General features: G+C 30.9%; 1 long non-coding RNA gene across 1 annotated transcript; it reads right to left on the reverse strand.

Moving 5' to 3' along the window:
• Positions 1 to 10054: 10054 nt before the first annotated feature.
• Positions 10055 to 17825, reverse strand: LOC134694927 (uncharacterized). Its single transcript, XR_010102653.1, has 3 exons — positions 17707 to 17825; positions 12636 to 12923; positions 10055 to 10108 (listed from the first exon to the last, which is right to left on the reverse strand). It is a non-coding gene; the product is annotated as an uncharacterized LOC134694927 (long non-coding RNA).
• Positions 17826 to 25896: the final 8071 nt, after the last annotated feature.

A 25896-nucleotide genomic window follows, 5' to 3' on the forward strand; every position in this document is an offset into this window, starting at 1 on the left:
TTTCAGCAGAGTTCTAATTGACTGCGTTGGACCTTTACCAAAGACCAAGACTGGAAATGCATATTTATTGACAATCATGTGTACATCTACACGCTTTCCTGAAGCTATTCCGCTCAGAAATATCAAGACACCGACTATCGTCAAAGCTTTGATCAAATTTTTCACATTAGTAGGACTTCCTAAGTCTATACAGTCCGACCAGGGATCAAATTTCATGTCAGGTTTATTTCAGCAAGTCGTGTACCAGTTAGGGATTGCTCAGTACAGATCAAGTGCTTATCATCCAGAATCTCAAGGTGCCTTAGAACGTTTTCATCAAACATTGAAGAACATGATTAGAACTTTTTGTCTTCAATTTGACAGAGACTGGGATGATGGAGTTCACTTTCTACTTTTTGCGGTCCGAGAGGCTGTTCAAGAATCCCTTGGATTTAGTCCCTTTGAGTTGGTATTTGGTCATACTGTAAGGGGACCGTTAAAATTGATTAAGGAAAAGTGGCTTACTGAACATACTGACTTGAATCTTTTAGACTATGTATCTAGATTTAAAGAAAAATTGTTTACTGCTTGTCAAATTGCTCAGAAAAACTTAAAAAATGTACAGAACAAGATGAAAATATGGTATGATAAAGATGCCAGGGACAGAGTTTTTGAGCCTGGTGATAAGGTACTTGTATTTTTACCAGTCCCTGGACATCCTTTACAGGCTAAATATTGTGGTCCTTATACAATAGAGAGTAAAATTAATGATTTGAATTATATTGTAAAAACTCCAGGTCGGCGCAAACAAACTAGAGTGTGTCATATTAATATGTTAAAACCATATTTTGAGCGTACTAATGTACTATGTGATAGTAAACCGGTTGCCACTTTAGGCATGGTTAAATTTGAGAACAATCATGACAAACCAGATGTAATTGAATCAACTTTTAGTTGTAAAACTATGGAAGAGACCGTTAGATTGAAAAATTCAGAAATTTTGTCAAATTTAGATTCAAAACTTGCACATCTGTCTTTTGATCGTAGAGAAGAAATAAAAACTTTGGTATTTTCTTTCAAAAATCTTTTTCCAGATGTGCCTAACAAAACAACTGCTGTTTGTCATGATGTTGATGTAGGAGATGCTTCTCCAATTAAGCAACATCCTTACCGGCTCAATCCACTCAAACTTGAAGTTATGAGAAAAGAAATTAAATATATGCTTGACAATGATATTATTGAGCCGAGTAACAGTGAATGGAGCTCTCCTTGTCTCCTTGTGCCAAAACCGGATAAAACCTTTCGTTTCGTGACTGATTTCAGAAAAGTTAATTCAGTCTCAAAATCTGATTCCTATCCGATTCCAAGGGTAGACGATTGTATTGACAATATTGGTCAAGCAAAATTTGTGAGTAAATTTGATTTATTGAAAGGTTATTGGCAAGTTCCATTGACACAGAGAGCTCGTGAAATATCAGCTTTTGTTACACCAGATGGCTTATTTCAATATACTGTAATGCCATTTGGCATGAAAAGTGCTCCAGCTACATTTCAAAGAATGATCAATAATGTTATAAAAGATTTAGACTGTTGTTATGCTTATATTGATGATCTTATTGTATGTAGTGATAGCTGGGAACAGCATTTAACACATTTGTATGATACTTTTGATAGATTGTCAAAATCAAATTTGACTGTTAATCTTGGTAAAAGTGAATTTTGTCAGGCCACTGTTGATTATTTAGGGCATACAGTTGGCCAAGGTCAAGTAAAACCTATTATGGCTAAAGTGGAAGCTATTTCCAAGTTTCCACCTCCTACAAATAGAAAACAACTTATGAGATATTTAGGCATGATTGGATTTTACAGGAATTTTGTTCAAATTTTGCTACTGTTGTTCAACCATTGACTCATCTTTTACGAAAAGACTCTAAATTTATCTGGAGTGAAAATTGTCAAAACGCTTTTGAAAATAGCAAATCACTTTTAATTAATAGTCCAGTTCTGATTACTCCAGACTTTGAAAAACAATTTAAACTTGCCGTTGATGCAAGCGATGTAGGAATAGGAGCTGTTTTATATCAAGAGACAGATGATAATGTTGAAAAACCTATATCATATTTTTCTAAGAAATTAGATAAACATCAGAAAAATTATTCAACTATTGAAAAAGAGTGTTTTGCAATGTTGTCAGCACTTCAACATTTTGATGTATATTTGAATCCCACTGTATATCCTATTCTTGTTTATACTGATCATAATCCTCTCACCTTCATGCATAAAATGAGAAACAAAAATCAGAGGTTGACTAGGTGGAGTTTATTGTTACAGGAATATGATGTAATTGTAAAACATATTAAGGGTAAAGATAATGTAATAGCTGATGCTTTATCTAGAGCTTATTAAATCACTTTGTATATATTATGTATTTTTGTTCATATTATTCATGATAAGTTTTTGTTACACTAAAACTTCTTTTAAGGGGGGAGGTGTTATGATATTGTAATGATTATGCTTATTTATGTTGGCCTAATTTGTGTTGAATGGCCTGATAGTTGTTTATCAAATAATTATATAACTGTGCAGTTTATGAATCACTGGAACAATCACAGAATGATTGGAACTTTCTAGAATGATCCTTATAAAAGATGCGTAATTTAAACTTCTACGTTATTCCAGAAACTTTTGTTATAACTTTCCAGGATTTTCCACAATGTTCCATTATAGAGTGTTCTAGAACTTTCCATGACAACACTATATATACAGACACTAAAGTTAAACTCTCATAATTAAACTTGGACATAGACATTGATAGACATTAGTATTCACAGCATTTGGATTGACACTTTTATTCTACAAACAACATCATACTGGATTGTGACATTAGTAGTGAACGTAATATTCAAATTGGATTCCGAAAGATTTCTGGATACAGATAAAGATAACAGATTGGACTCATATTTTGACAGTTAAGTTAACAGTAATATTTGTGTAATACCTTTTGTAAACTTTTGTATATTAAATATTGTTAAATTTTACTATTGATTTGTGTCTTTTGTTGGCTACAATTTAAAGGCGATTTCTGGCCGTAACAATTGTGACCGCTTTTTGAATACCACTCTACACATACTGTCTCTCATGTCTATGGTAAATCAGTTGACTTTTAACGATTTCTCTCTGCTTAACAAATAAACGAAATAAATGTATGATTTTCAAAAACAAATTGATGGCAAATATTGTCTTTACTTTTAAATGAGAGGTTGGCTTCATTATTTGAAACTTCTGTTTTTCAAATTGTCGTTTTATGTAAATTCTGTTAAAAAAAGTAGAAATCGAAAAAAACGTCACTAAAGCGATTTTTTTTAAACGGATTTATATTTCCATAATGATTAAATATTACTACCTTCAATATTGGTCCTATAAACAGAAAACTTTATCTTTAATTTGCAAAAAAGTTCTATTGTTTCTTTGGTTGACTAGTATATATACATTGTATATAGAAACAAGAAATACAAATTTCCTATATATTCTATTCTATTAAACGAGAAGACCACATTTTGGGTGTTGCCTCTCTTCTTTCCACAATAAATTAATAAACACGCCTCTGTGTCCTATAGGTACAGTGCAACGTGCCATTTGTCATCCATTTATATGATCATTCAGATTGAGTTATTTTTGGGGAAAACCCAAAAAATAGGCATGCGGATATTGTCCCGTCATAGGACGAAATTTTAAGTCAGATTAGATTTACGGTTTGCGTTTTTCTGTATACTTTGAACATACATATACAAAGAAAAAAGTGTATTTTTAGAATTCTATCTGCTATCATTTTTAAGTTTACTATCCACGTCAGTCACAGAGTTTATTAAATAGAGAGGGTCTGTATACTATATCAATGACCACTTTGGATCGATTAGTAAACTTGGAATTGAAAGTACATACACTATATTTGTATAGTAATGAATGTTCATAATATACAGAAAAATATTCATGAGAACTTTTGATACCTTTTCTGAAATTTTTCAGTCATTAAATCTTTTACAAAATTCATTGATTGCAAAAAAAAGAAGATGTGGTATGATTGCCAGGTTGAGACTTTAAAAGGTCCCGAACTGACAATGTATAACAAATTGAAACCAGAAAACTAGCGGCCTTATTTATGTACAAAAAAAGGAACGAAAAACAAATATGTAACACATAAACAAACAACAACCACTAAATTACAGGCTCCTTACTTGAATGTTCATAACATACATAATGTATGTTCATATTGAAATTGATAGAAAACCAAAAAATGGGAATATTGGAAATAAAGGAGGAGGGATAAAAAAAAAGCATTTTCCTGTTCTCAATAACCTATAACTTATGATACTTTTGCTGAAATTCTCCAGTCATTCAATATTTTACAAAATTCTTCCAACAACACTTTACATACTTTAAACTACGCTCTGAATGCCCGCGATTTCGCGGTTGTGTTATAGTATATATAATGTCTTCTCTTCAGATTAGAAAAAAAACACCAGCGTAAATCATATAATATACATTAGCTTATTATGTCCCTTTTCGACATTGATTTTTACTTCTTTTTTGTGTCCATAATACTCTTCAGCTAAGAATTTTGGTCTGCTCTGTTACCTTTTTTTTATTAGAGCGTCTAGAGACCTTTGCACAAAAAACGGGCGTCTTTGAAACAATTAATTTAATCCTGGTATCTGTAATGCGTTTTCCCACTACTATATTCACGTTTGTAACAGGACACTGGTTAGAAAACGTTAAAAAGAAGAACGCCTGACATTTAAGTTAATAAAATTACTGAAATTTTTAGCCTGGTTATCAAATTCATATCATTTATTTTCATTTATCAACAAATTGATTTGAAATTGGAAACTTTTTAATCTTATTAATACCAGATTTATTTAATCAGGCCAAACTGCCTCATAAAAATCTGGACTTAGATGGTGTAAACATTCTGTTTAGGTGATATGGGAGCATCAATTGAAAATGATAGAATTAGTTCATACTTGGCCAAAAACGTAAAACATATTGTGAAACGTTTAATTATATAATAATAAGCATTTTTTCAAGCTTATATTCACGTTTGTAACAGGACACTGGTTAGAAAACGTTAAAAAGAAGAACGCCTGACATTTAAGTTAATAAAATTACTGAAATTTTTAGCCTGGTTATCAAATTCATATCATTTATTTTCATTTATCAACAAATTGATTTGAAATTGGAAACTTTTTAATCTTATTAATACCAGATTTATTTAATCAGGCCAAACTGCCTCATAAAAATCTGGACTTAGATGGTGTAAACATTCTGTTTAGGTGATATGGGAGCATCAATTGAAAATGATAGAATTAGTTCATACTTGGCCAAAAACGTAAAACATATTGTGAAACGTTTAATTATATAATAATAAGCATTTTTTCAAGCTTATATTCACGTTTGTAACAGGACACTGGTTAGAAAACGTTAAAAAGAAGAACGCCTGACATTTAAGTTAATAAAATTACTGAAATTTTTAGCCTGGTTATCAAATTCATATCATTTATTTTCATTTATCAACAAATTGATTTGAAATTGGAAACTTTTTAATCTTATTAATACCAGATTTATTTAATCAGGCCAAACTGCCTCATAAAAATCTGGACTTAGATGGTGTAAACATTCTGTTTAGGTGATATGGGAGCATCAATTGAAAATGATAGAATTAGTTCATACTTGGCCAAAAACGTAAAACATATTGTGAAACGTTTAATTATATAATAATAAGCATTTTTTCAAGCTTGAAATGTGACAAAATGACACATTGTGTATGGATTTTAAAGGAAAACATCACTATGTGATAAGAAGCTTAACTAAAGTTTAGAAGTGTAAAATAAAATAGAAGAAGATATATAGCCATTTAATCTGTGACAAATTCACATTGACAATTCTAAATTACTGGTAAACTAGTAAAGTTCGACATAATTGATTGGCGAATGTACATTGTAATAGAAAGTTAACCATATGAATTTTATTTCAAAATTCCTCGCTAGATAGTATTTTCATTCAAATCATACCACATTTCCTTATTTATTTCTAATATTGAACGTTTTTGTTAAAAACTTACCAGTAAGGATAATCACAATAAGCACTGCAACAGTAAAGTAGACACAGGGAAGCCTATATTTTCTACCTAAAATGATAATGTACAAAATCCGATGTTTAATGTCCTTGAACATGTAATTTACAAGTTGTATGATAAAAAGAAACTTGTGTTTGTACTTCAAATAGACTATTAGAATTTAACAATATTTAACAAAATATATTATCTAAATAATTTTCTTTAAATACTCTTTTTTGTATAGAGAGATACCAGAAATAATCGTTCTTTTTTTATAACTTTCACCTAATAACACCTTACATTCATGACGCGTTTGAAATCCATGTCAACATAACTCCCCTATTCATTAAGTCTTAAATAAAATTTATCATATTTTGTGAATTTGATTTTGTTCTGGTTAAGATGTGTCTGTATAAGACAGTGTTATAATCATTTGGCTAAATACACAGTGTTTTGCAAAATTTATATAATTTGTGTATGTGTACGTTAGAATATTGACATGTTTTTAAAACATCATATTGAAATAAGATAGTTACATATTGAAGTTGAGAAATATAAAATCACTAAACCATGTTAACCCCGAAAAATAATTCACCTCTTCTTTCGCCATCGTAATCCAAACTTTGTTTTCTTTTGTGTATTTTTTCATCCACCGATGATATTGATTTATTATTTTCCGGTAACCTGTTAGAACAAAAAGTAAAATCATCAAAATATCTAACTCCGATGAAAATCCAAAAAATTAAAGTCCCTAATCAAAAGCTCAAAAACGTAAAAAGAATGAATACCAACTGTCTTATTCCTGACTTGGTACAGACAATTTCTTATGTAGAAAACGGTGGATTTTTAGCTAGATACACTTTCCCCTTTTATGACAGTAGCTTAGGTATAAATGTCACAAAGAGAGGTACAGCAGTCAACATTTTGTTATTATCTTAATCACTTTAAAATCAAACAAATATGTAACAAAGAAGCACAAAAAGACATAAAGACAAAGCACATTATATTTTATTTTAATAATCTCATTTTTCCCTTTTTGGCCCACAAGTTCATTTTGAACTGGTATCAATGAATCAATGAAGTGTTTAACATAAAGGATATAATGTACGCTCAGAGAAACAAAAACATCTGTGATTCAAAGAAATACATATATTGCTTTATGAATAGAAAGTTTAGTTAGTCTTATATATGTTATGACAAGTTCTTTCAATTAATAAATAAAGTTCGTTCAATGCATAAAAAGTATATCAAGAATAATTAATGTCAATTTGCTCCTAAACATAACAGAGTTTAGAAAACGCATTAAGTAAGTTATTCATCAAGTGCAATCATATGGTTTTCCCAATTATGTCAGATATTATATTATTTTCAAAACCTTAGGAACAGTTGTTTGTTTATTCTTAATCATTATATAGCTGATTAGCCGAAAAAAATAAAGGCAACAGTAACATACTGTAAGTAGTATATCGATTGAGAGAAAACAAATCCGGGCTACTAACTTAAACCGAGGGTACCATCAATTTTAAGATGAAAACAACACAACAACAGAAACCCTGAAATGCAACACACACATGAACGAACTATATGATAACAACTGCCTTTTCCTGGCTTGGTACAGGAAATTTGTAGAGTGAGAAGTTTAGCGCTATAAAACCAGATTTAATCCACCATTTTCCACATTTGAAAATGCTTGTTCAAGTCAGGAATATGACAGTTGTTGTCCATTCGTTTGATGTGTTTTATTATTTAATTTTGTCGTACGATTCGTGATTTTCTGTGTTGAATTTTCATCTTTTTTTGTGATTTTATTTTTGAACCTGGGTTTGTGGCTAGCCAAACCTCGAACTTTAATAACAAAATAAAATATAACACAGAATTGACAGACACCATGACATGACAGCACTGCAGTAGACGCAAGATCATTTAGGACAGAAAAAACACAAATAAACAATATAGTAGTTTATTTTGATGCTAATAGTTAATAATTTAATACGACAGACGCGCATTTCGTCTACAGAAGACTCATCAGTGACGGTCATATCAAAATAGTTAGAAGTACAAAGTTGAAGAACATTGATGACCCAAAGTTCCAAAAGATGTTCAAAATACGGCTCAGGTTTTATCTGCTTGGGATTAGAAAATCCTCAGTATTTAGAATAAATCATACTTTTACAAACAGCAAATTTATACAAATTACCATATAATTGATATTAATGTCATTACAGAAGGGTTGACTAGCCACAGAATTAAAACTAACCCGTAAAACAACCTAGGACAGCATACAAAAACAGCACAACAGAACCATGCATGTCTGTCACACGACTGAATCGACGCCATAAAAGTGACGTCACATGTAACTTTCTAAACATTTGATAAAGTTCAAGATCAGGTTTGTAATGATGATAGTTGATCTATTTTGTTATAATTACAACACTATGCATACAGAATTGTGCTAGTTATTACACAGCTACTTTTGCATAGGTACTATTCCTGTACTTAAACCATGTAATATTTAATATTTAGTACTATTTCTTTACTCTATAATAATTTTAAAATTTAGATACTTGTATTTTCCAGAACTTGATTTGTACTTAAAATATTGGTATAAAAATAATACCAATAATGAGCACATTATTTCATGTTTGAACATCATAACTATATGAGATTTAAAAAAGACAAACTTTCAAAATGCTGAAAATGTAACCGTGCAACCACAAATATGTAGTACTTAAATTTCAAGTACAAATCAAGTACTATAAAATACAGGTACCTTGATATTACAATAATTTTAAAGTAACACAAAAGTTCTGAATATTAAAAGTAGATGTCCAGTACTACGTATACAGACTTTTGGTAAAGAACTAGTACCTCTGTCAAAGTAGCTGTGTAGATAATTTATTCATTATCTAGCTATGACGGTATTTTTCTATATCAAACTATAAAACAAATAAATCGCGTACGTTTAGTTGCTTCAAAATAAATGTTTATAAATGAACTGGGTGATTAGTTATCTTTACTTTAACATATGAATAGAAAATAAAAAAAAAATTATAATTACAACTACAATCGATGACACATTTCACAAATTCAGATCAGAATTACAAATATATCATCATAACTTAATACATGAATGTTGGATGAACAAAAACCATAACACATCTTATAGCAATTCAAATTCGCACTCAGTAAAACAGTCATCTTACGGAATAGGTCATGCTCGGTACTTTAAAAATGACGTAAATGGTAAACCACAATCTAAGACGTGGCACAAAAGTCCTTAGTTAGTTTAGACAAAGACACATTGTATTGATCAACCAATTCGTTACGGTGTTCATAAAATTTACGGATTGTCATTTTTAATATTTCCTCATCATAACTTTGTTGGAGCAGTTTCTGTGTAAGGAGTACACTTCTGTATATGAGGTCTGTATAGTATACATAACACATGTAAATGTATTGGTAATTCTTTATTATTTCTCAGCTTCCAACCAGACCCGGGTAACACATACTAAGTTAAACATCATCATAACCTATTTCGATAAATATGATAAATTTTTGCATCATATTTTCAGTTGTTGTACACCGTGTTCAGCTTTATTTTCAAAGAGAATCTCCTCGAATTTTTATCGGTTGCATGATCCGACTGTTTAGAGATATTTGTCGGATGTCAAATCATCCTAAAAAATTGAAATGATCGGAACAATACCCTTGTGCTGTAACTTCTTTTTAAGTCTTTAATCAAACTGTATATGTGACATAAAGACAAAGAACTATTTTTCCTCTTTTCTATTATCCCAAAATGTATTTTATAACACATATGTTAGGCAAAAGACCGCTTGTTTTCTACATATGGTCCTCCCGTCATTTGTTAAAATCGATGGTATTTTTGTTATAACAGAAACAAATCTGTTTACAAGACCATAAATGAAGTAATAATATTACTTTAAAGTGGAGTTTATACTTACATTGAACATGTGGCATTCATTATAACGGTTTCCGTCGAAGTACAATCATTACCTGTGGTATTTAGAAAATTATAAGCATAAAAATATATCAGCGGTAAAACTAAAATGTATAATTGTGAAGTTGTCATCGAATTATTCAGTAGCTAAAAAATTTGATAACGATAAGGAATGTGACTTCATCACAAACTGGTAGGTACTTGACCATTTATATATCTAAAAAGTAAAATCACAAAAATACTGAACTCAGAGGAAAATCAATTTGGAAAGTCCATAATCACATGGCAAAATAAAAAAAACAAACGCATCAAAAACGAATGGACAAGAACTGTCATATTCCTGACTTGGTACAGGCATTTTCAAATGTAGAAAATGGTGGATTAAACCTGGTTCTATAGCGCTAACCCTCTCACTTTAATAACAGTCTCATCAAATTCCGTTACATTTACATGATGCGTTAAATAAACAGTCACAATCAATAAAACAGTCAAAATATGGGAACATCAGTCATCATCGTATAACAATTTAACAGGACACAACAACATCTACTATCTACGAACACATGGATTGATTTGAGTGTCTGACGTCAGAAAAAATATATACGTCACATAAATTTGTCGTTCAATGTGCATACAATAGTTATCAAAAGTACCTGGATTATAAACAATTTTAAATTTTACATAGGCAATGAGCGCAGACAGGGTTAAAAAATCAAAAGTATGTAAGAATAAATTACAGAAATCGAACTAGTCCAAAAGTTATACATAGAATTTATGAGAATCCAAAACTTTTAAAAGGAACAATTTAACAGGACACAAAAACCTATCCACGAACACATGGATCTACTTGAGTGTCCGACGTCAGAAAAATTATATACGTCACATAAATTTGTCGTTCAATGTGCATACAAACAATTTTAAAATTTACATAGGCAATGTACGCATACAGGGTTAAAAAATCAAAAGTATGTAAGAATAAATTACAGAAATAGACCGAGATTCAAACTAGTCCAAAAATTATACATAGAATATATGAGAATCCAAAACTTTTTAAAGGGAACAATTTAACAGGACACAATAACATCTACTGTCTAAGAACACATGGATTGATTTGAGTGTCTGACGTTAGAAAAATTATATACGTCACATAAATTTGTTGTTCAATGTGCATACAAACAATTTAAAATTTTTTTTTTTCATAGGCAATGTACGCATACAGAGTTAAAAAATCAAAAGTATGTAAGAATAAATTACAGAAATAGACCGAGATTCAAACTAGTTCAAAAGTTATACATAGAATTTATGAGAATCCAAAAATTGTCAATTCCACTACGCCATTGATTGATTTTGACGTTTGTGGTTCAACGTATACAAGTAATTCATAATAGAAATATATCATAATGACATATTATAGACAAATATCATACTGACGGGATCTTTTAAAGTACAGAGTCACGTTATAAGCACAAAAGAAATACAAAGAGTCACATATACAAAACAAATCACCAAAAAATGAAAGCCATTACAAACACATTGACGAGATGTATAAGTACCGAGCCACGTCAAACGGATATCACATAAAACCATTAACAGTAAAAGTAATCTTAATAATAGAACAAAAACAAATAAAAGAACAATAAAACATGTTGTGAAGATGATACACAACATCAGTACGCAGAATCTATACATCAAGACCATCGTGTATTATTTGAGAAGTTGATACGGAATATTTATCAACAAGGTCTTGGTACCTTCCGATGAACTTTTTTAGAAAAAGGACGAGACGTTCTTTGACATACCCCTGGTTCATCAACTTTCTACTCAGACACTGATGACGTTTTACAAAGTCTGAGTAGGAGCTGCAAGCTCTTGAATATCGAATAAGTTGGGAAATATATATCCCATATGCAGGTGAAGTTGGTATATTGCTACTAAGGTGGGGGAAATTTATAATTTCGAAATTAAAATCGTCTCGTTTGTCATAGATTCTGGTACTGAGATGACTGTGTAAGTCAAATTCGAGATATAAGTCTAAAAATGAGGCGGAGGAAGCCGTGTCTGTTGTTTCTTTAATCTCGAGTTCTGGAGCTACTTGTATTTACAAAAGCTTTTAAATTTATGGATTCATACTGTTTCATGATAAGCAGTACATTGTTTAAAAAAATGTTTGTTAACAACTTAATGTTTCTTTTGCATATTGCTGTGTATACATTTATATGTAAACATAAACATCTACTGAAGCTAATAAATATCAATAAACAATAACTGTCATATTAGTATGTACAAATACATGAACGTATATTTGATCTACCTGTAAATTTAAAATGTATAACAAACGTGATGATTTCAACATTGCAATTGTCAACTTACAAATTCTAAACACAGTCTCATTTACATGTTTTAAGTAATATAATACGCTTGTGCATTTTCACACCATATGGACCACATTTAATGGGTGTGCTTCAATTTCTTAGACTTGATTCACATTACGTGTGTAGCATGTAGAAAATACATGTGTTTTCATCAACATACAATATTCTAAACTAATTATTAATTCACGAGATACTTTTGTTTTACGTTTACCTTTGTTATTACAAGTAGGTTTATAACAGGAACAGTCTTCTTCTAAAGGTATGCAGTAGCACTTGTTTCTTGGCTTTGTGACAAATGTGTACCCTTTCGAGACGTTGCATCCACATCTTGTGTCATTTTCAAAACTTCCTTTATTGAAAGGTAATTGACCCTCTGCATTACAGAATGACTTTTTATACACGCAAGCACTGCTCCCGTCAGTTGAGAATGTAAAAGGTTGATATCGATTGTAGTTGCATCTCGCCTTGTTGAAATTTGGTTGAAACACAAGTTTGCTGCCTGAGATTGAAATAAATGATCATACATTTAAAAGATTACAAGTAGCAATCTATCATGTCAACGCTAGGAAATAAAATTGCATGTGATAGTCATGACCTTTTTTTCAATCACCTGTTTCTCATTTTCATATAAGCACGTTATCAGCCTTGTATCTGTTACTTGGTTTTTTCGAATATATAAAATTTATGTCGGTTCGCTCATGTCACATATTTCAAAAGTATTAGACTTTTTACAGCTATAACGATACTCCTTGTTTTAAGCTAAATGTATATTATAACAGAGGTAACTTAAGTTCGTTTCATTGCAATTATCTACGAACATACTGACAATCGGGATCCAAAAGTATACCTCATCTGATCAGCTTGTTTTTTTACATAATACAGATTTTATACAAGAACTCCTTAACAGAATAATGAAATCTTAGTAATGTTGATTAGTTTTCAAACCTACTTTCTTCTATGAAATGGTATTCCTCCATAGTATATAAAAAATAATAGTTATATAGTTTGATCATACCGAATTGAACTAGTAATAAAGTACACAACATATGCATAGTCTTCTTTATACGTTAACTCACATCTAGAACACTAGATTAAACATTGATTGATAGAGTTGGAAACTATTTATTCGAGAAAACAAGCGGACTAATTCAAAGGCATTTTTTTATACGAAAAAAAAAATGTGACAGCCATGAATCAACGACAACAACTGAACTACAAGCTCCTGACTTTGGACGGACGAATACATTACATGACGGGCCAAACATGTTTGTGAGCACTCACACGTATATAAAAGCGCTTTATGTATTCTTTATTTTTATTCTGTGTTGTGTTTTGGGTGTTGTTGGTTCTTTTGTCCTTTTTCTATTAGTTTTGGTATTGTAATTTTTCAATAATCGATTTTTATCAATTCTTCTTTGGTTATAACAAAGGGGCTACTTGTATTTACAAAAGCTTTTAAATTTATGGATTCATACTCTTTCAAGATAAGCAGTACATTGTTTAAATAAATGTTTGTTAACAACTTAATGTTTCTTTTGCATATTGCTGTGTATGCATTTATATGTAAACATAAACATCTACTGAAGCTAATAAATATCAATAAACAATAACTGTCATATATTTATCGATTTTTTTACTCTTAAGATGTATATAGTACATCGCTGTACATACAATGCATGTCACTAAGGTGTTATGCATATACATTCTGTTGTATTTTTTTGATGTTGGTAATAGTAAGAAGGTTACCCTACACATATTTAACGTATACCAATATTGAATCAATCAATATTAGCGTCGAATGGAATAAAATAGTTATCAAACGTACCATGATTATTATCTATTACGCTAGAATCGCGTTACGTCTACATATGAAAGGACGATTTTGAAATTTAACAGATAAATTCTATTAGACGATGCGATGTATTTATTTTAATGATTTACAGTTCGTCTACTTATTGACTTCGAAATTATTTAGCAGGTGTACGTTTTATGTTGAGATTGAATTTCTTAATCGGGCATGGCTAATTATATACGCCCTCAAGAAAAACATCTGCAAAATACCATAATTTAGATTTTTTTTTATCCAAAGTGCTTTTGTTCTGTCAAAAATCAAACGGTGTCTTGGTGGAAATAATATCGTATCCCTAACCGTGAGATTTTGTCTGCGATAGGAATGTATTTAGTGAAAAGATCATATATCATTCACTTATAGTAGCTCTATTTAATGATTTAAACAATTTTCCAATTTTTGTATACTTCATTTAATTTCACATTTTAATTTTGAACGTAAATTTTAGCATTTCGTCCTTCGTCTTTCTATTTGCATTTATTTTTCTTTTTTAACATCAAGAAAACCTTGTCGTAGTATACGTCAGAGGTTACATTGTTTATTGTTCAGCAAATCTAATAGGAGACGGGAAGAGAACAGATTTTTTTTTTATTTTGGGCCTTTCATTTATTCTTTTTAGATATTGTCTTGCTAATCGTTTTTTTTTTATTTCACCAACTATTGTCCTAGAAAAACATGCAAAAGTCGCCAACAGAATGTATTAAGATTAGCCATGCGACTTCTTTGAACACATGTTGCTGACCTTTCGTATTGTTTGAATATTTTAACCATTCAACTCGTGCGTAGATCATATTTCAAATGTTTTTTTCCACGTATTTCGATCGTACATGGCTGCGAGGCAGCATATCTATATATCAAATAGGTTAAATGAACACACCCATTTAGCAGGGATATAATGTGGAACGGGAGAGATCCAGAGATGTCAATATGTCCATACCCAAGTGAATAATTTTGTATCGAATAAAAGGTGTACTACCACCAAATCATAGTACATCACATCCGGTTGCATACGAACATAGGTCTTAAAAAAAATATAACCTTAAATATGACAGCTGTACGTAACTAATTCTATATTTCATTGCAGAAATCATTACTGGTTTATAAACCTATGTCTTGGGTATTTTAAAGCACCATTTGTTGTGGAAGGGGAAAAGTGGGGTGTTTTATAGAATATTTTGGAAATTCGAGGCTACATGGTTACTAAATATTGAATCAGGTAAACAAAGAGATTAATTGGGATAAATATTTTCTTATATTTGAAATAAAATGTTATGTGATGTTTTTTTCATTAGTACTGGACATGATGAAATTTCTCATGCCAAGTATTTCTATATTTAAAACAAAGATAAATTCTGCACAATGTTTTTGAAAAGTGCAAATTTAAAATAGACTAATCAATGGTGCTATAACACCTAATATGGGTAGCTGTTCATGAACGCTTGACTTTGTGAGTACTCTCATGTGTTAACATGTCTTGCAATTTAAGTGAAATTTTACAAGAAATGAAATATTCTGAGTGGATTGAGTCTCCAAAAATATCCTTGAAATTTTACTCTACCTTGAATATTAGTTGAAAGAATACAAGCTATACTTTGTCATGTTAGTGTATTGGGGAGCTTTTTCTCCTTGTTTCTTTTATTCTGCTGTAATATATATTTTTTCTCTTTCTAAGAAACACTTTTATTAAATGTATAGTTATAAGTAAATGAACTTATTTTTAAAGCAGTCACAACAAATTATTCACTAAAAGAAAAGCTTGTTATGGGCATCTCTGGAACGCGGCGTAAATTTAAAATTTACGTTATGATATATTGAGATCTCCTAAGAGACAGTTAACTTTTATATGAATAGTGTATTCAGCTTGAAATCTTCAGTTACTCATTTACCATAACATTTCTTTCATAACTGAGTGAAAGTAACCACACAATTTTTATTTTAAAAAGTTGAAATTGTAAGGAAATGAGAGGTATAAATATACCAAAAGAAAACTTTAAAAGAGTCCATTAGTGGTATTTATCATCCTTTATTCATCTTTTGTATCATATTCAACTGTTTGTAGACAGATGAAATAAATGGTCCACATTATATTCTATCATGATGCGGTTTGGTTTGTATTTTTCTAAGAAATTTTGCTTTAAACCCTGTCTTAAATCATACTAGATTTTCTGAAACTTTTAATATAATTATGACAAAACTCGACAAGAGTGATTGCAATAACCAGTATTACAGAGAAAGCAGTGGCGTTCAGTTTATTCAACAAAACAGTCTTCTTTAAGTATTATACCAAAAAATCATAGTGCGTCACCAACGACTGCATACGAAAATAGTTCGAAAAAAAAATCCTCCAAATTTACAGTTGTAGGTATTTATTCATTGCAGTAAAACATTTCTTGGCCATAAACACATATCTTTGGTATTTCAAAACACCATTACTAGTTTCTAAGAATATTTTGGAAATTGGAGGAAACATGGTAACTAAAGCTTGAATACATTCAGATTAAAAAATGAAAATTTGATTGGTGAACTGCCACATGTGCCAGTGATGGTTATTTTCCTATATACTCGTTGGATTTTGTCAAATGCTGAGATCGTTTCTGTGTGTGTTACATTTTAATGTTGTGGCGTTGTTCTCCTCTTATATTTATTGCGTTTCCCTCAGTTTTAGTTTGTATCACGGATTTGTTTTTTTCTATCGATTTATGAGTTTTAAACAGCGGTACACTACTGTTGCCTTTATGCAATGAAATATCATGTGAGTTTTTTTTCTATAGTATTGACTATGATAAAACTTTAATCATGCCAAGTATTTTTTTTATTTGAATCAAAGATGTTTTCTGCACAATTTTTTTAGCAGTACAAATTAACTAAGACTGATAGGGACAAATCAATAGCGTTATTACGCATAATATGAAATAAAGGTATAAATTAGTAAGACAGCAACCCAAAGATAAGGACGAAACACAATATTTAAGGTCAACATTCAGCGTTTTTTTTTTTATATAGAAAGATGCATATACAGAATAATAATTCGTTGTTTCAATCAGTTTAAATATACAGCCTTCAGGATTGTTTTATAATCTTAAGCTCTATGACACCTAAACAAATATGTAACAAAGAACCACAAAATGGCATAAATTTGCCATAGTACAATAAAACAATGACGGAACCCTTTAAACAAAGGGCTGTTCAAATCAACTTACCCGGAACTGAACATCCTTTGTTATTCGGAGGTATGTCATTATCAATATCAACTAATCATTGAACTTTTACTAATACATGTATTAAGAAAGCAACTGTATGAACAAATTATTATGCATGTTCAACTGTTTCCTCGGATCAAAATTAGCTTCGTTTCAAATATGAGTACACGTTTTATCATGGCATAGGTATGAATACTTTCTTCATTTAAAAGTTCATTTGAGGATAATATTACCTGTGTTGCTAATATCTAGTCCGTCGCAGGTCTCATGGTATGTTTTATCTGGTAAATATAACAAACACACGTATTGTGTTGCACCGCATAATAACTTCCTTGGTCTGAGACGCCATTCTGCTGCAACTGGACATCTAAATTCATATTCCAACGTCAAAGCGATGACCTAGTAAAATATTTAACAACGCGAAATTAGACATGATATATATTTTTGATAAATTGTGAATTTGCATTCAAGATGCATACATGATATAAAAAAAATCTTTGAGTCGATATTTATTAAATGATTGTTGTAATGTTATTCTTATTTCAGGGTTATCTATTCTACTTAAAATTTGTGATATTCATAAAGTCATGTGTCATGTAAATTTGTCTTTGATTATTCCATTGTTATAAAAAAGAAGATGTGATATGATTGCCAATTAGACAACTGTCCACAAGAGACCAAAATCGCACAGACATTAACAACTATAGGGTTAGGGTCACCGTACGGCCTTCAACAATGAGCAAAGCCCATACCGCATAGTCAGCTATAAAAGACCCGAATAAGACAATGTAAAACAAGTCAAATGAGAAAACTAACGGCCTTATTTATATAAAAAAAAATTAGCTTCTTTGTGATAAAATACATTAACCTCAAAGTAAAAACTGATTGAAATGTAGAGATAATTAGTTGGTGTATCTACAGATTACTGGTCTTCATATCTGACTTAGCCAAAGTAAATGTATGTTTTTCTGAATTGCTTATCATTTATGTTACTTCACAAACATTAATATGTTTCATATTACGACATAATATTTTAAAAAAAATACTGATCAAAAATCATTTATTGTATGGCAAGTTCAAGTTTTTATCTTAATTGTTTAGCGTCTGTAATAGTTTTTAACTCGATAATGACTAATCTATCGATACCTCAAACAAAGTTTTATGAACCGTGTATTACGCCACATTAGGTTGTCTCGATGTTCAGTTTTACAGTTTATATATTTGGTTTTATATTTTTTTTTCCTTTCTCTTAACAGAATTCAAAGTTAATTGAACTATAATTTTGCCGGAAAGTTAAACAACACAGAACCTTCACAGGCTTGACATGTTCTTGCAGAAAGAGTATAACTTGAAACATGTACACGTGCAACACAGGCGCAAGTAATGTATATCAAACATCAATGTTATGCAAAATTAACCATGCGTCAACAAATTGTTATGTTTAATCCAATTTATTGCTTTTTTCTAGCGGTTGTTTGCAGGATTTCCCCTTGGTCAATTTTTTTTTTCGCCACCTCTTTCGCCAAAACAATATATTGTTTACAAAAAAACAAAAGCTTTAATCACTTGAAATTGATCCCTCACTTAAGATACAGTCATTTCATTGAAGGGTTAATCTCATCCGAGGAATTGTTCCAACGTTTTGCATATATTTCTTCATAACAAAAGACTATCGTAAATGAAACAGTTTACACGCAAAACTATGCTTGAAGCACGTCGTGTCACTCAAACGACTTTAAGTACTATCTCAAATCAATTATCTATATGAAAGTCAAAGGATAAAGTTTTAAATTGGAGATTTCTTGCTTTAAACATTTTTCATCATAACAACAGTTTTAATGTCTAGACAACCATTAAAAGAATGAGAGGAGACGTCAAAAGTTTGCTTTGAAACATGTGCGTCGCAAAGTGGATAATAAAACTTTTATGTGACATGTGACTGACGCCATTTAATCATATCATTTGGTCAAACAATACAATCAACACCTTTATTAATTAGTTCTTTGTTGTCGATAGCTATAATATGAAATCATTTGATTATTGTTTTTCTGTCAAAATCTTAACGAGTTTGGATTTAATTCCGAGTATTGTCTGATCAAATAAAGTCTAAGAAACCCGAAAAATAGTAAATAAGCAAGATGAATGAAAATAAATCGTCATATATATTTCTTTCGCCAAATTCTTTCACAAATGATAAAATTTATAATGGCCACAATTATCATTTCTTTTCAAATTGAGAAAATGACTACCGCCAGCGGAAACCTTGGTTGTTTGTTACTAAATCTTCGTTAAAGCAAGTAAAATGGAACCTCTAGATACATATACTTAAGGAAATGCAAGATTAACATTTTGTTCTTTCGCATTTTGTTTGGTTATAACTCTTAACATGTACTTAAAAGTGAACACCCATTCACTTTTAATGTTAACTATGTGTGAATAAAAATCATAAAAAAACGGTATTTCCCCGTTTACATAAATGATTAGTATGAGGCAAGCACTACCTGTGTATATGACGAAGTCTGTGTAAATTATTATTTTAATTCAAACATGTTAATAAAAGAAACGGATATACCAAACGTTTCCGATTTTGGTTCTGTTGTTAAGGATTTCGCTATGACGTCAAATTCAATGTAAACAGTAAAACGCTGTCATCAGTTAAGGTTTTTTCATATCAAACAATTATTAAAAATGAATTGGCATTGAGTTCCTTACTTATATTTTATTAAACTGATAAATATATATATTATTCAAAGTCTCATGCAAACAAGAGCGGAAAAGGAAAACGATGTATGTGCAAATGCGGGGATTTAAAAGAGTCTGAAAAAAAAGGTAACGATTTTGAGTTCATTAGTAGAATAAAAATTTCAGGAAATCTTCCCAAATTTTTTATTTTTTTTGTTCTATCGTAATTGGAGACGAATACCGAATTTCAACAGTTGCATAACTGATAAAAAAAAAAATTGGGCCAACAAAGTTATATTCCTTTATATTTATGGTCAATGTTTTATAAAATACATAAGGAAATTTATTAACATGTTAAACCTCATTAAACCTCAATATACATATAGTACTTACCAATAAAATTTACAAGAAATATTAACATGATTAAAGTCATTAGGTATGCCCTGAATAGTACATCGTGGTGTCAAGTGTATACCAATTGTAGTGCTTATCAGTAAATAAAACCTTCGGAATATTTCACAGCTTAACTGCAGTGATTCGTCCTTTTCTATGTTTCTGTTAACAATATGTATGTGCCTGTCCCAAGTCAGGAGCCTGTAATGCAGGTACCAGTCTTGTATTACTACTCCATTTATCGGTGCATGTCAAAACATGGAGGAAAACAAAATCGTTCATTTTTTTAGAATTTTTTCAGTTCGATTATAGATTTATGCTGAATTGAAACATATAAATAGATTTAAAATTATCTTGCATCTTTTTGGGGATATCAATCCGGAAAAGAGTAAGGATATTATGTTTACCTGAAGATATGCTGCCTAATAAAAACGGCAAATCGAAAGTAGAAAAAAAAATGTTTTGACTTCGTGGTAATGACCTTTTTATTCTTCGTGACATGACCCACTTTATTTTGGATTAAATCACAATTTCAATTAGTATAAACATGATATGAACCTGAATGTTTTTCTTCTATGTAGCATTTTTTATTTTTATTTTCAAAGATCAGCTGTTTTGCATGTAAGCCTTCATTGTTGAAGGCTGTACGGTGACCTATATTTGTTAATTAATGTGTAATTTTAGTCTCATGTGGAGAGTTGTCTAATTGGCAATCAGACCACATCTTCTTTTTTTTATGATAACTCCATCTTCCATTATATGAGAAAGATACATTTTTATAAAGTCTGCGTTCAAATCAATCTTTTGATCAGACTCAAAACGCCTATACTCATGGAACTCTTATGCAATATAAGTTATGCAATAAACTTGCCTTTAAAGTGCAGTCATATGTAGATATAGCACGACTCACCTGAATCAATAACAGCAAAAAAAAAGTTTTCATTCTACAGCTAGAACTAGGTCTTATCCATCTAGAAAAAGAAAAGTAAGGTACATGCATATGGTTGCACGACTGTACATTTGTAAATTACAAATACTTAGCATTATCATGACATTGGAAAAGATGTAACGGGGAAACCTGCATAGGTCGTAGTGTAATCAATTTATATCATATCCATAATCACAAATTAGTTCAATCGAAAATATTTACAATCTTTAAACAAACTAGTATACACCTATCAACTATGTTTTTGTCGTTAGTTTCTTTGAAGTGTTTTGTTGACTTGTTCTTCTTTTCTTTTCTTTCTGGTATTGGGTTGTCACATTTTCCGCGACTTGTGATTTTTTAATATTCTGTTTATATAAGAGCCACACGAATTAAACAGGGAACCAGTCTTATGTAATGTCCAGCTTTGATTGCAGATAAGATTGATGATAATTGTAGATACCAACGGGAAATACAAAAGAGTGAAGATAAATCGACAACGCAATGGCAAGAAACAAAACATGATAGTTAATTTTCAGAAAATGCTCTTAAAAATCAAATGACAAATTGTTGCAAATATTCGTAAATTATTTTCGATAAATATGAAATAAGAAATATGCAAGTGAGCAATCTAAACAATTAAAACACAACATAGGTATTTTCCCTTAACATTCATTATTTTTCTCTAATGGTAATGCCAAAGTACCAGTTGACATTTTGTAAATAAAGAGCTGATATCAAGAAATGCAATTATAATGAAACAGAATAGAATAATGATTTAGCACCTCCCCAAAAATTTACTGTAATGATGATATAGTGAAGCCTATATGTTTCAACTTAACAGTGCTATCTATACGACTTCATGTTTGGATATGACGTTATTGTGACATGAGTTATTCGTGTATTTTAGTGTATTTTGATTTAATAATATTTCATTTTCAACCTTTTTTACAAGTTTTAATGCATCAATTGATTTTGTTATTCATGAGTATATTCATAAGACTGCTGTATTGTTTTTGGATCAACTTCCAACTTAACAATGAAAAATCAATATGAAGTTTTAAAAAAGGTTTACGATACTGTAAATTCAGAATTGATATGTTTTTATTATTGTGAACAATGCGACAGGGTTATTATCGCAATAATTTAAACTCGCATTTTGAATTTTTTATATACCAGTTAAAAAGGAATTTTCTCAAAATCGCAAAAATTTAAATCGCATTGAAGTCTAAAATGACAAAATCGCAATAATAAATGCACGCAATAATTTCTGAATTTATAGTACATGGTTCTCTACGTGGGAGGTATAATCGAACAGCCATAATTAAGAGCATCTCCGAGTCTGCGCTTAGAATAGATATATTGATAATTTAAACTGTTGTTTAAAAAGCGAAAGCAGATGATATTCTTTTGTAATATAACGTATTTGCAGTTTGATTTTGCTTTGTTATAGATTTTTTTATATCTAGACATCAATAAGACTCAATGTCCAACTTACTATATAAATAAAGCTTAGGCTGTTTTCTGCATTTTGGTCGCTTTTATTTCTGTGACACATTCCCCATTTCCATTCTCTTTTCTCTTTTCTCTGTTCCTTATTTTAATATTTTAGCATTTATAAGAATCGTAATCACATGTTACTGTTCCTACTTTTAAAGAAAATTTATGCATGAGGAAGACGAGCAGAGTCAAACACTGTTACATATAAACTTTTCAAAACTGACATTATATTGTTACAAAATATACCAACTTGAAACCAAAATGTTGTCAAGTGTATGCATTGTTCTGTTCTAAAAAAAAATGTTCATAAATATTATTTACCTTGCTCAGTCAAATCCAAATTAATCCTGTTTCTTTGTGTTTAAAAACAGAAACAAAAATGTGTCAAAGCGACGCCATTTTGTTTAAAGTTTTAAAAATTTACCAGGTATAACACATACAATCGGTTTAAAATACACAAGTATTTGTAACAGTGCTAAAATTAGATTTCTATAACAGAAGTCTAGACATAATTGACAATGATTAGGTTGTTTATACATAGATAAACATATCAGTATTTCAATAAATATTACAAATTAAGGAGTATTAAATGTTGGGATTGTTAGCTTGTTATTAACATTGACTTTCAAAATCTCTAATCCGATACAATTGAGAATTTTTTTTCAGTTGATAACTGTTTTTTCGAGTAAATAGCTTATAAAAATATTACATCGTTTTATAACCCCTTCAAGCTGTCGGATATTTTCGTTGTCCTCAAATATTAACCTTTATGTAAGACCGCTTACATGACGGTAAGACATACCTGGCCGTTCAATGTCCATAAAGTTCGAAGAATGCATAGACTATGTATATATAAAGATTGTATCAAAAAGATTTTTCCAGAATAATATCATCTTCGATATCTACCTAGGGCTTAGATTGTCACTTTTCGGCATGGAAATTGTCAAAATATCTACACAAAAAAGCACAAGGCAGTGCAGAGACCCCATTGATATCGCAATCTTCTTATATTTTGCAGACAGTAAGTTAACATCATATGAAGACAAAAATATGATCAAAGAAATTAGGGAATATATCCTGTTTTCCATGTTTACGAAAGGCTCAAATTGCCAGTTTGATATTCAAATATAAAGTGGAAACCTATGTTGTAAAAATGTAACTACCGAGCGGAATAGGAGACAAGGCTGCAATTAACAGTTAACAAAGAGTTCTAAATAAAATAATTTATTATGCAGGAATATTAATTTCAATTCTTCAAAGTCAATATATAATTCACACAATTTAAACCAAGTCAAAGAACCTGCATAATGTCAGTGTTTAGACAAAAATAATAAATAGAAATAAATATACGTAACGTCATTTCAATAATAAAATGAACATTTCCAAACTTAGACCAGGGTTTGGCTAAAATTGTTTCACGGCAAAAACGCCACCGTCAAATACAATGTGTAACGGAATTCACCGTCTCTTTACACAATTAATACCTGAAGATGTGTAAATAAATGCTAAAATAGCTTAACTTTGCTTCTTATATAAATTCACAATGCCAAACGTGAAATAAATAGGTTAGGAGCATCCGTTCTCTGGGACAGTTAAATTTCCACTTACACAGTTGTTTACGTTCGCAACCAAGATGTCATTATCACCGACTATTTCCCGTAATTACTTACACTTCGCGGATCTCGTATACGCGATCATTACTTTTGACAAATATGCATGACCATTAATTATATACAATAAATAGTTTTATTCCATAATAATAATATTTCAATAAGCACACCCGGAATTAAATCCCGTATTTCAGAAATAATTTCTTTGTTGTGAAAAGAACGACAACTCTTGCACTAAACATGGTACTACGGTTTGGCGGAAAATGTGTCAACACAGTAAACTCTACCGAAAACGTTGATTAATAAATGAAACAAGACTAAATGTGCTTTACCAGGTCTATATTACCTTTACATAAATTGGGCAAACAGAAATAATACGGAAGTAATGATATTTCATGAGAAATCATTATTAAAGATCGAGGTTTAACCAATTACCATTTCACTTTCACAACACCTACATAGACCGCTTAAATGATGGCGAGTTCACTGGTCTTAAATGACCGAAACAATATTGGTTATGTATAGATATATATAGATAGTTTTGATAGATTTTCCAGAATAATGCCGTCTACTATATCTACGCAGGGTTTAAATTTTTGCATGTCAAGACACATGGCACAGGGCAATGGTGATCCTCTGATCTCCATATCTTCCTAATATTATGCAGTCATGTTACCTCAGGGAACCACATTACTACTGTGCATTGTCAGGTTTCCTCAGGGAACCATTGCACTACTGTACATGGTCATGTTACCTCAGGGAACCACTGTACAACTGTGCATGGCCAGGTTGCCTCAGGGAACCATTGTAATACTGTGCACGGTCAGGTTACCTCAGGGAACTACTGTAAAACTGGGCATGGTCAGGTAACCATAGGGAACCATTATACTAATCTGCAGGGAACCATTGTACTGTGTATGGTCAGGTTACTTAAGTGAACCATTGTACTACTGTGCATGGTCATGTTACACCACGTAACCACTATACAACTGGGCATTGTCAGGTAACCCCAGGGAACCATTGTACTATTGTGCATGTTCGAGTCTCCTCAGGGAAACGTTGTTCTGTTGAGCATGGTCATGGGACCTCAGGGAACCATTGTACTGTTGTGTATTGTGAGTTTACCTCAAGGAATCATTGTACTACTGTGCATGGTCAGGTTACCTCAGGAACCATTGCACTACTGTGCATGGTCAGGTTAATTCAGGGAACCATTGTACTACTGTGCATGGTAGGTAACCTCAGGGAATCATTGTACTACTCTGCATGGTCAGGCTACTTCAGGGAACAATTGTACTACTGTGCATGATCAG

The sequence above is a fragment of the Mytilus trossulus genome, chromosome 13 (genome assembly GCF_036588685.1).
Source record: "Mytilus trossulus isolate FHL-02 chromosome 13, PNRI_Mtr1.1.1.hap1, whole genome shotgun sequence".
NCBI lineage: Eukaryota > Metazoa > Mollusca > Bivalvia > Mytilida > Mytilidae > Mytilus > Mytilus trossulus.